This window comes from Rhipicephalus microplus, unplaced genomic scaffold (assembly GCF_043290135.1).
Source record: "Rhipicephalus microplus isolate Deutch F79 unplaced genomic scaffold, USDA_Rmic scaffold_306, whole genome shotgun sequence".
In the NCBI taxonomy this organism is placed as follows: domain Eukaryota; kingdom Metazoa; phylum Arthropoda; class Arachnida; order Ixodida; family Ixodidae; genus Rhipicephalus; species Rhipicephalus microplus.
Window position 1 is genome coordinate 60,001 of NW_027464875.1, and position 12,500 is coordinate 72,500.

The 12,500-nt window shown below is 61.7% G+C and overlaps 1 non-coding gene across 1 annotated transcript; it reads right to left on the reverse strand.

Annotated features, from left to right (window-relative positions):
* Positions 1–1,509: 1,509 nt before the first annotated feature.
* LOC142793530 (small subunit ribosomal RNA) lies at positions 1,510–3,324 on the reverse strand. The gene has a single exon (XR_012891610.1). It is a non-coding gene; the product is annotated as a small subunit ribosomal RNA (ribosomal RNA).
* Positions 3,325–12,500: the final 9,176 nt, after the last annotated feature.

Here is a 12,500-nt window from a genome sequence, read left to right on the forward strand (position 1 = left end):
ATAAATACTCGGGAGGCGTCGAAGCCGGTTCTCCAAGCCGGACCCGTAGGTATCGTTGTGTGCTCGCTCTCATTGGCCCGCCTAACCAGAAAATGCCTGCGGTACACCCATTTGGATAAGAGTGCACGCAGATGCGGGCCTCGACGGCTACACATTTCCTCGGGCGGCCGCCTCCCGGCCTCCGTGGAGCGCGGGATGCACGGTCCCATCGACAAGCCTCTCCCGTTTTTACCGTGGCGTCGCGGTTCACCACGGCAGGCGGGTCGGTCTCCTCCGCATAAAAAGGGGGACCCCCGCTTTTTGTTCCACGAAATCGCACAAGCTTTTTTCGCATCCACGGTTTGCCACCGCACACCAAAATGCCGATCCGGCTGCCTACTTTAGCCAACAGGTGGAGCCAGGCGCGCCGTACTTGCGCGGCACTTCCCACGTCCACCGAAGTCGGTGCCAAGGACCACTTTCGGCGCCGGAGCCGCGTACGAGCCTACTCGAGGCGGAAGAACGAAGCCAGCAAGGGCCTGGCCGCAAGTGCGTTCAATTGTCGGGACGTCCAAGTCCCTCGTTCTTCCGTGCTTCCTCTTTCGGCAAGTCGTTGCGGCACCTTCCCAAAGCGCGCAGACCCGCTAATCGCGACGAGCGCGACGTGGCCGTGCCGCCTTTCCCTCGGCAGCAAGCAAAACGCCTGGCAACGTCGACGCTCCCCTAACCGCGATCTCGCACCGTGTTTCGTGTGGCGAATTCAAAAGCCGGCCGGCGCTGCTGCAACCATTACGGTCGGTACGCATACGCCGCGGAGGGCGGGACGGTCATCGGAGCGTGCGGTTCCTCCATCGAGTACTGCGCACCTCGGCCGTCGCATCGCCGTGCCATGACCGGCCGCGCGTCAACGCGAACCGGTGCCAGCGAGATCCCTCGCCTGCAAGAACCGACCGGCAGCCTCCGTCACCCGAGGACGCGGAGGCGCTTGCCGCGGACGGCGGGACGGTATGCACTGGTGCACAGCGGACCCGTCACATCGCCAGTTCCTTGACCGACCGCCGACGCTTGTGCCGTTCCTCTCGTACTTGGCAGTCGCCGCGCGATTGTCGGGTCTCGTTCTTGCACGCTCGAACGGTCGGGAGGGCACTCGGCTGGCGTTTCGGGAACGCGCAGCCTCGCCTTCTACCGACGTAACCACGACTCGCCGTTCGCGCTCCGCCGCTCCTGTTTACAGTACTAGGCGGTCCCGCAGCGGTCGGGTCGCGCATTTCGAGCGCTTCGAGCCACGGTGCAGTGGCGGGTCGAAAGCCGACCTATGAGTGCGTTGCGCCGTTTGTACCCGCGTCCGCCACCTGGCCGACCGTCCAAGGTCGCGGTGTTGGCGTCCGCTGGGCGCAACAATTTGTCACGGGGTGCCGCTCCACATTCAGGCAGCCCCGTGGGGAAAAGCCGACCCCGCGTCCAAACGGGGTCAGCGGCAGAAAGTGTCGGGCGCAGACGCAGCTGAGGCGCTCACCCTTCACAATCCGTTAATGATCCTTCCGCAGGTTCACCTACGGAAACCTTGTTACGACTTTTACTTCCTCTAAATGATCAAGTTTGGTCATCTTTCCAACAGACCGGCGCAACCGAAAGGCCGCGCCGGACATCGGTCCGAAGACCTCACTAAATCATTCAATCGGTAGTAGCGACGGGCGGTGTGTACAAAGGGCAGGGACGTAATCAACGCGAGCTTATGACTCGCGCTTACTGGGAATTCCTCGTTCAAGGGGAACAATTGCAAGCCCCTATCCCAATCACGAAAGAAGTTCCACGGGTTACCCAGTCTTTTCAGACAGGGATAAAGACACGCTGCTTCCTTCAGTGTAGCGCGCGTGCGGCCCCGGACATCTAAGGGCATCACAGACCTGTTATTGCTCTGTTTCGTGCGGCTAGGAGCCGCTTGTCCCTCTAAGAAGGTTGTAAGGTGCTGGGAACCCCGCACCTATTTAATAGGCTAGAGTCTCGTTCGTTATCGGAATTAACCAGACAAATCGCTCCACCAACTAAGAACGGCCATGCACCACCATCCACCGAATCAAGAAAGAGCTCTCAATCTGTCAATCCTCCCAGTGTCCGGGCCGGGTAAGTTTTCCCGTGTTGAGTCAAATTAAGCCGCAGGCTCCACTCCTGGTGGTGCCCTTCCGTCAATTCCTTTAAGTTTCAGCTTTGCAACCATACTTCCCCCGGAACCCAAATACTTTGGTTTCCCGGAAGCTGCCCGCCGAGTCATTTGAGTAACTCAGGCGGATCGCTGGTTGGCATCGTTTATGGTCAGAACTAGGGCGGTATCTGATCGCCTTCGAACCTCTGACTTTCGTTCTTGATCAATGAAAACATTCTTGGCAAATGCTTTCGCAGTAGTTCGTCTTGCGACGGTCCAAGAATTTCACCTCTAGCGCCGCAATACGAATGCCCCCGTCCGTCCCTCTTAATCATTACCTCGTATTCCAAAAACCAACAGAACAGAAACGAGGTCTTGTTCTATTATTCCATGCAAGTTTATTCAGGCGACTCGCCTGCGTTGAGCACTCTAATTTTTTCAAAGTAAAAGCACCGGCCATCTCGAGGCACACAATGAAGTGCACCAAGAAAGAACCGGCATGATGTTCAGTCCGAGCCGTCGCATCGGGTAGATGCACTACTCGTCTGGAACTGAGATCCAACTACGAGCTTTTTAACCGCAGCAGCTTTAGTATACGCTATTGGAGCTGGAATTACCGCGGCTGCTGGCACCAGACTTGCCCTCCAATTGATCCTCGTTAAAGGATTTAGAGTGTACTCATTTCAATTACGGGGCCTCAAAAGAGTCCCGTATTGTTATTTTTCGTCACTACCTCCCCGTGCCGGGAGTGGGTAATTTGCGCGCCTGCTGCCTTCCTTGGATGTGGTAGCCGTTTCTCAGGCTCCCTCTCCGGAATCGAACCCTGATTCTCCGTTACCCGTAACAACCATGGTAAGCAAGTAACCTACCATCGAAAGTTGATAAGGCAGACACTTGAAAGAAACGTCGCCGGCTCGTGGCCATGCGATCAGCACAAAGTTATCCAGAGTCACCACACAATACGGGCCGAAACCCGATCGATCTTGGTCTAATAAAAGCACCCGTTACCCAAAGGGCTCCAGGCTCACTGCATGTATTAGCTCTAGAATTGCCACAGTTATCCAAGTAGGAAGAAACGATCTAAGGAACCATAACTGATTTAATGAGCCATTCGCGGTTTCGCCTTATTTCGGCATGTACTTAGACATGCATGGCTTAATCTTTGAGACAAGCATATGATTACTGGCAGGATCAACCAGGTAATCGTTCGACTGCGCGTCCGTCCTCGCCTTCGGCGGGCCGGACGCAGTCTGTGTGCGGCGGAGGCCACCTTCAGGCGCCCCAACACGCTTATTTTGCACTCCGAGATGACGGCGTTCGAGCTCGCTACGGCACAACCTTCCCGAAAGACGAGTGGGAGCCGTGCGGCAAGAAGCACGTTCATGCTCGCTCTTTTTCGTTGCATCGACTCGGTCGCGCCGTGCGGGTTGCCCAAGCCCGCTGCACTGTCGGTGGACCGGCCGGAACTAGCAACGGAGCCGAGACTGCAAAGCCGCCAGACGACGGGTCACGCCCGCGTCTTCGGCGCTTTCGCATCTGAATCGCCCGAGGACGACACGGAACACACCTCGATATCGTGGTAAAACGGCACCGTCCGACAACCAGCCCCTAACGCATCAAGCGGATGAGGCTGCAGACGACTGCCGTGGATTCCCCTGGAGCAGACCCGAGGACACGCTTGACGAGGCCGAAGCCCGCCGCATATCAGACACCCGGTCGCTTTCGCGTACGCCGCTCACGAGAACCCCCACATAATAGCAGCGATAAGTACCCAGACCTCCTTGGGCACTAATACGAGCGTACTCGAGAAAATTTCACCGCGGGTGTGCCCCGAAACGTGTGGCACGTTGAGCGTGCCACAAGTCTACGTCGCTCTCAAACCCGCCGAGGTCGTAGAATTTGCGACCCTACTCACGAAATTCCCACCGAGGATACGGCCGCAAACGTACCGCACCTTGGGTAGGCCACGAGTTTGTGCAACACTACGCTGACGGCACAGCACCGAGGTCGTGCGCGCACGCACGGGAAAATTCCGCCGCGGTTTCTGCCGAAAACGTGAGGCACCACGACTCTCCGCAAGTTCGCGTCGACTGCGAAAGACCGAAGTCGTGAACGACGTGTCCGCTACTCGCCGCCGACACGCTGGACACCAAACGTACAACGACTCGACGGCGTAGTAGAGGCCCACGACGCGGTTTTCCTTAACGACGTCTCGGCGTGGCACCGACAGGTTAGAACGGCCGACCAACGTTCCCTGTCCGCCGTTCGGCTCAGTCGAAGGGCTCGGCGACTTCGGCAACGCTGCGAAGCCGCACGGTGACGCACGCCATGTCCCCATTTTTTTTTTTTTTCTTTCTGCGTCTGCCGGGGTGCCCCTATAATAGCAGCGATAAGCACCCAGACCGCCGTGGGTCGCTCGCCCCGGCTGACGTGGTTTTTCGTACTCCTGCGGCGGTCGCCGTCAAGCACGTCCAAATACGCTACTTTCGTGGGCGCATTCACGCTCTTTCGCTTCGCCGGAGTGCCAGCACTCACTCTGCCAAAAACGGCGAACATCCGAGCGGCGGTTCCCACTTTTGCGTCGGCGTCGCAAACCCCGCCCCGGCAGACGAGGTTTGCCGTACTCGTGCGACGGTGGCCGGCGGGCACGTCGAAAGACGCCGATATCGTGCGCGAATTGGCGCACCTTGGCTTCACCGGAGTGCCGCCACTGACTCCTCCAAAAACGGCGAAGATCCGAGCGGCGCTTCCCACTTTCGCATCGGCGTCCCGAACTCCGCCCCGGCTGACGCGGTTTACCGTACTCGTGCGACGGTCGCCGGCGAGCACGTGGAAAGACGCCGATATCGTGCCCGAATCGGCTCCGTTCGGCTTCGCCGGAGTGCCAGCACTGGCTCGGCGAAAGACGACGAACATCCGAGCGACGGTTCTCACTATTGCGTACGCGTCGCAAACCCCGCCCCGGCAGACGCACTTTGCCGTACTCGTGCGACGGTCGCCGGCGAGCACGTAGAAAGACGCCGATATCGTGCCGGAATCGGCCCCGTTTGGCTTCGCCGGAGTGCCAGCACTCACTCGGCCACAAACGGCGAACATCCGAGCGGCGGTTCCCACTTAGCCGTCGGCGTCCCGAACTCCGCCCCGGCAGACGCGGTTGCCGAGCTCGTGCGACTAGCGACCGCGAAGCCGTCTCGCGACGCCGCTTTCGTGCGCGGCTCCCACTGCGACCTGGGTCACCCGAGGTCGACGAGCAAGAAAGAATGTCGAAAAAAAATTTTTTTTTTTTTTGCGTCTGCCGGGGTGCCCCTATAATAGCAGCGATAAGCACCCAGACCGCCATGGGTCGCTCGCCCCGGCTGACGTGGTTTTTCGTTTTCCTGCGGTGGTCGTCGTCAAGCACGTCCAAACACGCCACTTTCGTGGGCGCATTCGCGCTCTTTCGCTTCGCCGGAGTGCCAGCACTCACTCTGCCAAAAACGGCGAACATCCTAGTGGCGGTTCCCACTTTTGCGTCGGCGTCGCCAACCCCGCCCCGGCATACGCGGTTTGCCGTACTCGTGCGGCGGTGGCCGGCGGGCACGTCGAAAGACACCGATATCGTGCGCGAGTCGATGCTTCTTGGTCTCGCAGGAGGGCCGCCACTCACTCCTGCAAAAACGGCGAAGATCCGAGCGGCGCTTCCCACTTTTTCGTCGGCATCGCAAACCTCGCCCCGGCAGACGCGCTTTGCCGTACTCGTGCGACGGTCGCCGGCGAGCACGTCGAAATACGCCGATATCGTGCCCGAATCGGCCCCGTTTCGCTTCGCCGGAGTGCCAGCACTCACTCGGCCAAAAACGGCGAACATCCGAGCAGCGGTACCCACTTAGCCGTCGGCATCCCGAACTCCGCGCCGGCTGACGCGGTTGCCGAGCTCGTGCGACTAGCGACCGCGAACGCGTCTCGCGACGCCGCTTTCGTGCGCGGCTCCCATTGCGACCTGGGTTACCCGAGCTCGACCAGCAAAAAAGAAGGTCGAAAAAAAATTTTTTTTTTCTGCGTCTGCCGGGGTGCCCCTATAATAGCAGCGATAAGCACCCAGACCGCCGTGGGTCGCTCGCCCCGGCTGACGTGGTTTTTCGTACTCCTGCAGCGGTCGCCGTCAAGCACGTCCAAATACGCCACTTTCGTGGGCGCTTTCGCGCTCTTTCGCGTCGCCGGTGTGCCAGCACTCACTCTGCCAAAAACGGCGAACATCCTAGTGGCGGTTCCCACTTTTGCGTCGGCGTCGCCAACCCCGCCCCGGCATACGCGGTTTGCCGTACTCGTGCGGCGGTGGCCGGCGGGCACGTCGAAAGACACCGATATCGTGCGCGAGTCGATGCTTCTTGGTCTCGCAGGAGGGCCGCCACTCACTCCTGCAAAAACGGCGAAGATCCGAGCGGCGCTTCCCACTTTTTCGTCGGCATCGCAAACCTCGCCCCGGCAGACGCGCTTTGCCGTACTCGTGCGACGGTCGCCGGCGAGCACGTCGAAATACGCCGATATCGTGCCCGAATCGGCCCCGTTTCGCTTCGCCGGAGTGCCAGCACTCACTCGGCCAAAAACGGCGAACATCCGAGCAGCGGTACCCACTTAGCCGTCGGCATCCCGAACTCCGCGCCGGCTGACGCGGTTGCCGAGCTCGTGCGACTAGCGACCGCGAACGCGTCTCGCGACGCCGCTTTCGTGCGCGGCTCCCATTGCGACCTGGGTTACCCGAGCTCGACCAGCAAAAAAGAAGGTCGAAAAAAAATTTTTTTTTTCTGCGTCTGCCGGGGTGCCCCTATAATAGCAGCGATAAGCACCCAGACCGCCGTGGGTCGCTCGCCCCGGCTGACGTGGTTTTTCGTACTCCTGCAGCGGTCGCCGTCAAGCACGTCCAAATACGCCACTTTCGTGGGCGCTTTCGCGCTCTTTCGCGTCGCCGGTGTGCCAGCACTCACTCTGCCAAAAACGGCCAACATCCGAGCGGCGGTTCCCACTTTTGCGTCGGCGTCGTAAACCCCGCCCCGGCAGACGCGGTTTGCCCTACTCGTTCGACGGTCGCCGGCGAGCGCGTCGAAAGACGCCGATATCGTGCGCTAATTGGCGCTCCTTGGCTTCTCCGGAGTGCCGCCACTCACTCCTCCAAAAACGGCGAAGATCCGAGCGGCGTTCTCCACTTTCGCATCGGCGTCCCGAACTCCGCCCGGGCTGACGCGGTTTACCGTACTCGTGCGACGGTCGCCGCCGGGCACGTCGAAAGACGCCGATATCGTGCCGTAATCGGCCCCGTTTGGCTTCGCCCGAGTGCCAGCACTCACTCGGCCAAAAACGGCGAACATCCGAGCAGCGTTTCCCACTTTCGCATCGGCGTCCCGAAGCCCGCCCCGGCAGACGCGGTTTGCCCTACTCGAGCGACGGTCGCCGGCGATCACGTCGAAAGGCGCCGAATTCGTGCACGAATCGATGCTTCTTGGTCTCGCAGGAGGGCCGCCACTCACTCCTGCAAAAACGGCGAAGATCCGAGTTGCGCTTCCCACTTTTTCGTCGGCGTCCCGAACTACGCCCCGGCTGACGCGGTTTACCGTACTCGTGCGACGGTCGCCGGCGGGCACTTCAAAATACGCCGATTTCGTGGGCGCATTCACGCTGTTTCGCTTCCCCGGAGTGCCAACACTCACTCTGCCGAAAGCGGCGATCATCCGAGCGGCGGTTCCCACTTTTGCGTCGGCTTCGCAAACGGCGCCCCGGCAGACGCGCTCGTGCGACGTACTCGTGCGACGGTCGCCGGCGAGCACGTCGAAAGACGCCGATATCGTGCTCGAATCGACCCCGTTTCGCTTCGCCGGAGTGCTGCCAGTCACGGCGCAGAAAACGGCGAACAAGTGTTTTTTTTTTTTTTCCTAGAATTTGTGTTATAGAAGGCACATTTGATATCGGACGATAATTTTCAACTTTATCACGCGCACCGATTTTCGTGTAGAGGTTTGCAAGTTTATGGGAATTTCTCCACTTGGAATAATGCGATTTAGTAGTACTACGAGAACTTCATGGATGTACTCAAGGGTACGGGGCAAGTCAGTTACGTCAACACCTGCAGATTTTTTACACTTCAAACTGAAAATTGTTGGTTGTGAGTCCTCGTGTGATATTAAAGGCCGATTCGCTAACACATAGAACAAAGAAAGAAAGGAAGAAAAAACGCCCGCGCTCGCTCAAGAAACCTGGGTTCGCAACAAGTGGCAACAACAAGCAACCGAGCGAGTGCGCCAAAACCCGTGGCGGCCGAACAAACGCGAAGTCCCAACCGCGTCAGCCGGGGCGGCACGGGACAGGAAAAATCACTTCAGCCGGGGCGGCGGGGCACCGAATAAACCTCGTCACCTCGTCGCAGGATAAAAGAGGAAACAAAAAGTCTAAACAGCGTCTGCTGGAGCGAATGCGTAATAAAACAACAACAACAACAAAAAAAAAACACCCGCGCTCAAGAAGTCTGCAATCCTCACAAAAGGCGACTGTGACCGAGCAGCGTCAGCCGGGGCCGTGCGGAAACGGAAAAACCGCGACTACCGGGGCGTCGAGGCACCGAAAAATCCACTTCAGCCGCGGCGAAAAAAAAAAACAAAAAGAAAGACGGAGGGGGGGGGGGGAACCACGTCTGCCGGGGCGAAGGAAAAAAAAAAACGCGTCTGCCGGGGCGAGCCCGGGTGCGGCACCACCGGGAAAACTGTGGCAAACAGACATGGCGATCGAGTGAGTGGGCCGCCAGCCAGGCTCAGCCAAAAAGTGCAAAGTCCGAACTGCGTCAGCCGGGGCGGCAAAAACCGCGTCAGCCGGGGCGGCGCAAAAAACCGCGTCTGCCGGGGCGGCACGAAACCGCGTCAGCCGGGGCGGGGCGAAAACTGCGTCAGCCGGGGCGAAAAGAAAAAAAAAAAACGCGTCTGCCGGGGCAAGCCCGGGTGCGGCACCACCGGGAAAACTGTGGCAAACAGACATGGCGATCGAGTGAGTGGGCCGCCAGCCAGGCACAGCCGAAAAGTGCAAAGTCCGAACCGTGTCAGCCGGGGCGACGCAAAAACCGCGTCAGCCGGGGCGGCGCGAAAACCGCGTCAGCCGGGGCGGCACGAAACCGCGTCAGCCGGGGCGGCGCGAAAACTGCGTCAGCCGGGGCGGCGCGAAAACCTCGTCAGCCGGGGCGAGCGAAAAGGGGGGGGGGGGGAACCACGTCTGCCGGGGCGAAAGAAAAAAAAAACGCGTCTGCCGGGGCGAGCCCGGGTGCGGCACCACCGGGAAGACTGTGGCAAACAGACATGGCGATCGAGTGAGTGGGCCGCCAGCCAGGCTCAGCCCAAAAAGTGCCAAGTCCGAACTGCGTCAGCCGGGGCGGCAAAAACCGCGTCAGCCGGGGCGGCGCGAAAACCGCGTCTGCCGGGGCGGCGCGAAAACTGCGTCAGCCGGGGCGAGCCCGGGTGCGGCACCACCGGGAAAACTGTGGCTAACAGACATGGCGATCGAGTGAGTGGGCCACCAGCCAGGCTCAGCCAAAAAGTGCCAAGTCCGAACTGCGTCAGCCGGGGCGGCAAAAACCGCGTCAGCCGGGGCGGCGCAAAAAAACCGCGTCTGCCGGGGCGGCACGAAACCGCGTCAGCCGGGGCGGCGCGAAAACTGCGTCAGCCGGGGCGAAAGAAAAAAAAAAACGCGTCTGCCGGGGCGAGCCCGGGTGCGGCACCACCGGGAAAACTGTGGCAAACAGACATGGCGATCGAGTGAGTGGGCCGCCAGCCAGGCACAGCCGAAAAGTGCTAAGTCCGAACTGCGTCTGCCGGGGCGGCACGAAACCGCGTCAGCCGGGGCGGCGCGAAAACCGCGTCTGCCGGGGCGGCACGAAACCGCGTCAGCCGGGGCGGCGCGAAAACTGCGTCAGCCGGGGCGAGCCCGGGTGCGGCACCACCGGGAAAACTGTGGCAAACAGACATGGCGATCGAGTGAGTGGGCCGCCAGCCAGGCACAGCCGAAAAGTGCTAAGTCCGAACTGCGTCTGCCGGGGCGGCACGAAACCGCGTCAGCCGGGGCGGCGCGAAAACCGCGTCTGCCGGGGCGGCACGAAACCGCGTCAGCCGGGGCGGCGCGAAAACTGCGTCAGCCGGGGCGAGCCCGGGTGCGGCACCACCGGGAAAACTGTGGCAAACAGACATGGCGATCGAGTGAGTGGGCCGCCAGCCAGGCACAGCCGAAAAGTGCTAAGTCCGAACTGCGTCAGCCGGGGCGGCAAAAACCGCGTCAGCCGGGGCGGCGCAAAAAACCGCGTCTGCCGGGGCGGCACGAAACCGCGTCAGCCGGGGCGGCGCGAAAACTGCGTCAGCCGGGGCGAAAGAAAAAAAAAAAACGCGTCTGCCGGGGCGAGCCCGGGTGCGGCACCACCGGGAAAACTGTGGCAAACAGACATGGCGATCGAGTGAGTGGGCCGCCAGCCAGGCACAGCCGAAAAGTGCTAAGTCCGAACTGCGTCTGCCGGGGCGGCACGAAACCGCGTCAGCCGGGGCGGCGCGAAAACCGCGTCTGCCGGGGCGGCACGAAACCGCGTCAGCCGGGGCGGCGCGAAAACTGCGTCAGCCGGGGCGAGCCCGGGTGCGGCACCACCGGGAAAACTGTGGCAAACAGACATGGCGATCGAGTGAGTGGGCCGCCAGCCAGGCACAGCCGAAAAGTGCTAAGTCCGAACTGCGTCTGCCGGGGCGGCACGAAACCGCGTCAGCCGGGGCGGCGCGAAAACCGCGTCTGCCGGGGCGGCGCGAAAACTGCGTCAGCCGGGGCGAGCCCGGGTGCGGCACCACCGGGAAAACTGTGGCAAACAGACATGGCGATCGAGTGAGTGGGCCGCCAGCCAGGCACAGCCGAAAAGTGCAAAGTCCGAACCGTGTCAGCCGGGGCGACGCAAAAACCGCGTCAGCCGGGGCGGCGCGAAAACCGCGTCAGCCGGGGCGGCACGAAACCGCGTCAGCCGGGGCGGCGCGAAAACTGCGTCAGCCGGGGCGGCGCGAAAACCTCGTCAGCCGGGGCGAGCGAAAAGGGGGGGGGGGGAACCACGTCTGCCGGGGCGAAAGAAAAAAAAAACGCGTCTGCCGGGGCGAGCCCGGGTGCGGCACCACCGGGAAGACTGTGGCAAACAGACATGGCGATCGAGTGAGTGGGCCGCCAGCCAGGCTCAGCCCAAAAAGTGCCAAGTCCGAACTGCGTCAGCCGGGGCGGCAAAAACCGCGTCAGCCGGGGCGGCGCGAAAACCGCGTCTGCCGGGGCGGCGCGAAAACTGCGTCAGCCGGGGCGAGCCCGGGTGCGGCACCACCGGGAAAACTGTGGCTAACAGACATGGCGATCGAGTGAGTGGGCCACCAGCCAGGCTCAGCCAAAAAGTGCCAAGTCCGAACTGCGTCAGCCGGGGCGGCAAAAACCGCGTCAGCCGGGGCGGCGCAAAAAAACCGCGTCTGCCGGGGCGGCACGAAACCGCGTCAGCCGGGGCGGCGCGAAAACTGCGTCAGCCGGGGCGAAAGAAAAAAAAAAACGCGTCTGCCGGGGCGAGCCCGGGTGCGGCACCACCGGGAAAACTGTGGCAAACAGACATGGCGATCGAGTGAGTGGGCCGCCAGCCAGGCACAGCCGAAAAGTGCTAAGTCCGAACTGCGTCTGCCGGGGCGGCACGAAACCGCGTCAGCCGGGGCGGCGCGAAAACCGCGTCTGCCGGGGCGGCACGAAACCGCGTCAGCCGGGGCGGCGCGAAAACTGCGTCAGCCGGGGCGAGCCCGGGTGCGGCACCACCGGGAAAACTGTGGCAAACAGACATGGCGATCGAGTGAGTGGGCCGCCAGCCAGGCACAGCCGAAAAGTGCTAAGTCCGAACTGCGTCTGCCGGGGCGGCACGAAACCGCGTCAGCCGGGGCGGCGCGAAAACCGCGTCTGCCGGGGCGGCACGAAACCGCGTCAGCCGGGGCGGCGCGAAAACTGCGTCAGCCGGGGCGAGCCCGGGTGCGGCACCACCGGGAAAACTGTGGCAAACAGACATGGCGATCGAGTGAGTGGGCCGCCAGCCAGGCACAGCCGAAAAGTGCTAAGTCCGAACTGCGTCAGCCGGGGCGGCAAAAACCGCGTCAGCCGGGGCGGCGCAAAAAACCGCGTCTGCCGGGGCGGCACGAAACCGCGTCAGCCGGGGCGGCGCGAAAACTGCGTCAGCCGGGGCGAAAGAAAAAAAAAAACGCGTCTGCCGGGGCGAGCCCGGGTGCGGCACCACCGGGAAAACTGTGGCAAACAGACATGGCGATCGAGTGAGTGGGCCGCCAGCCAGGCACAGCCGAAAAGTGCTAAGTCCGAACTGCGTCTGCCG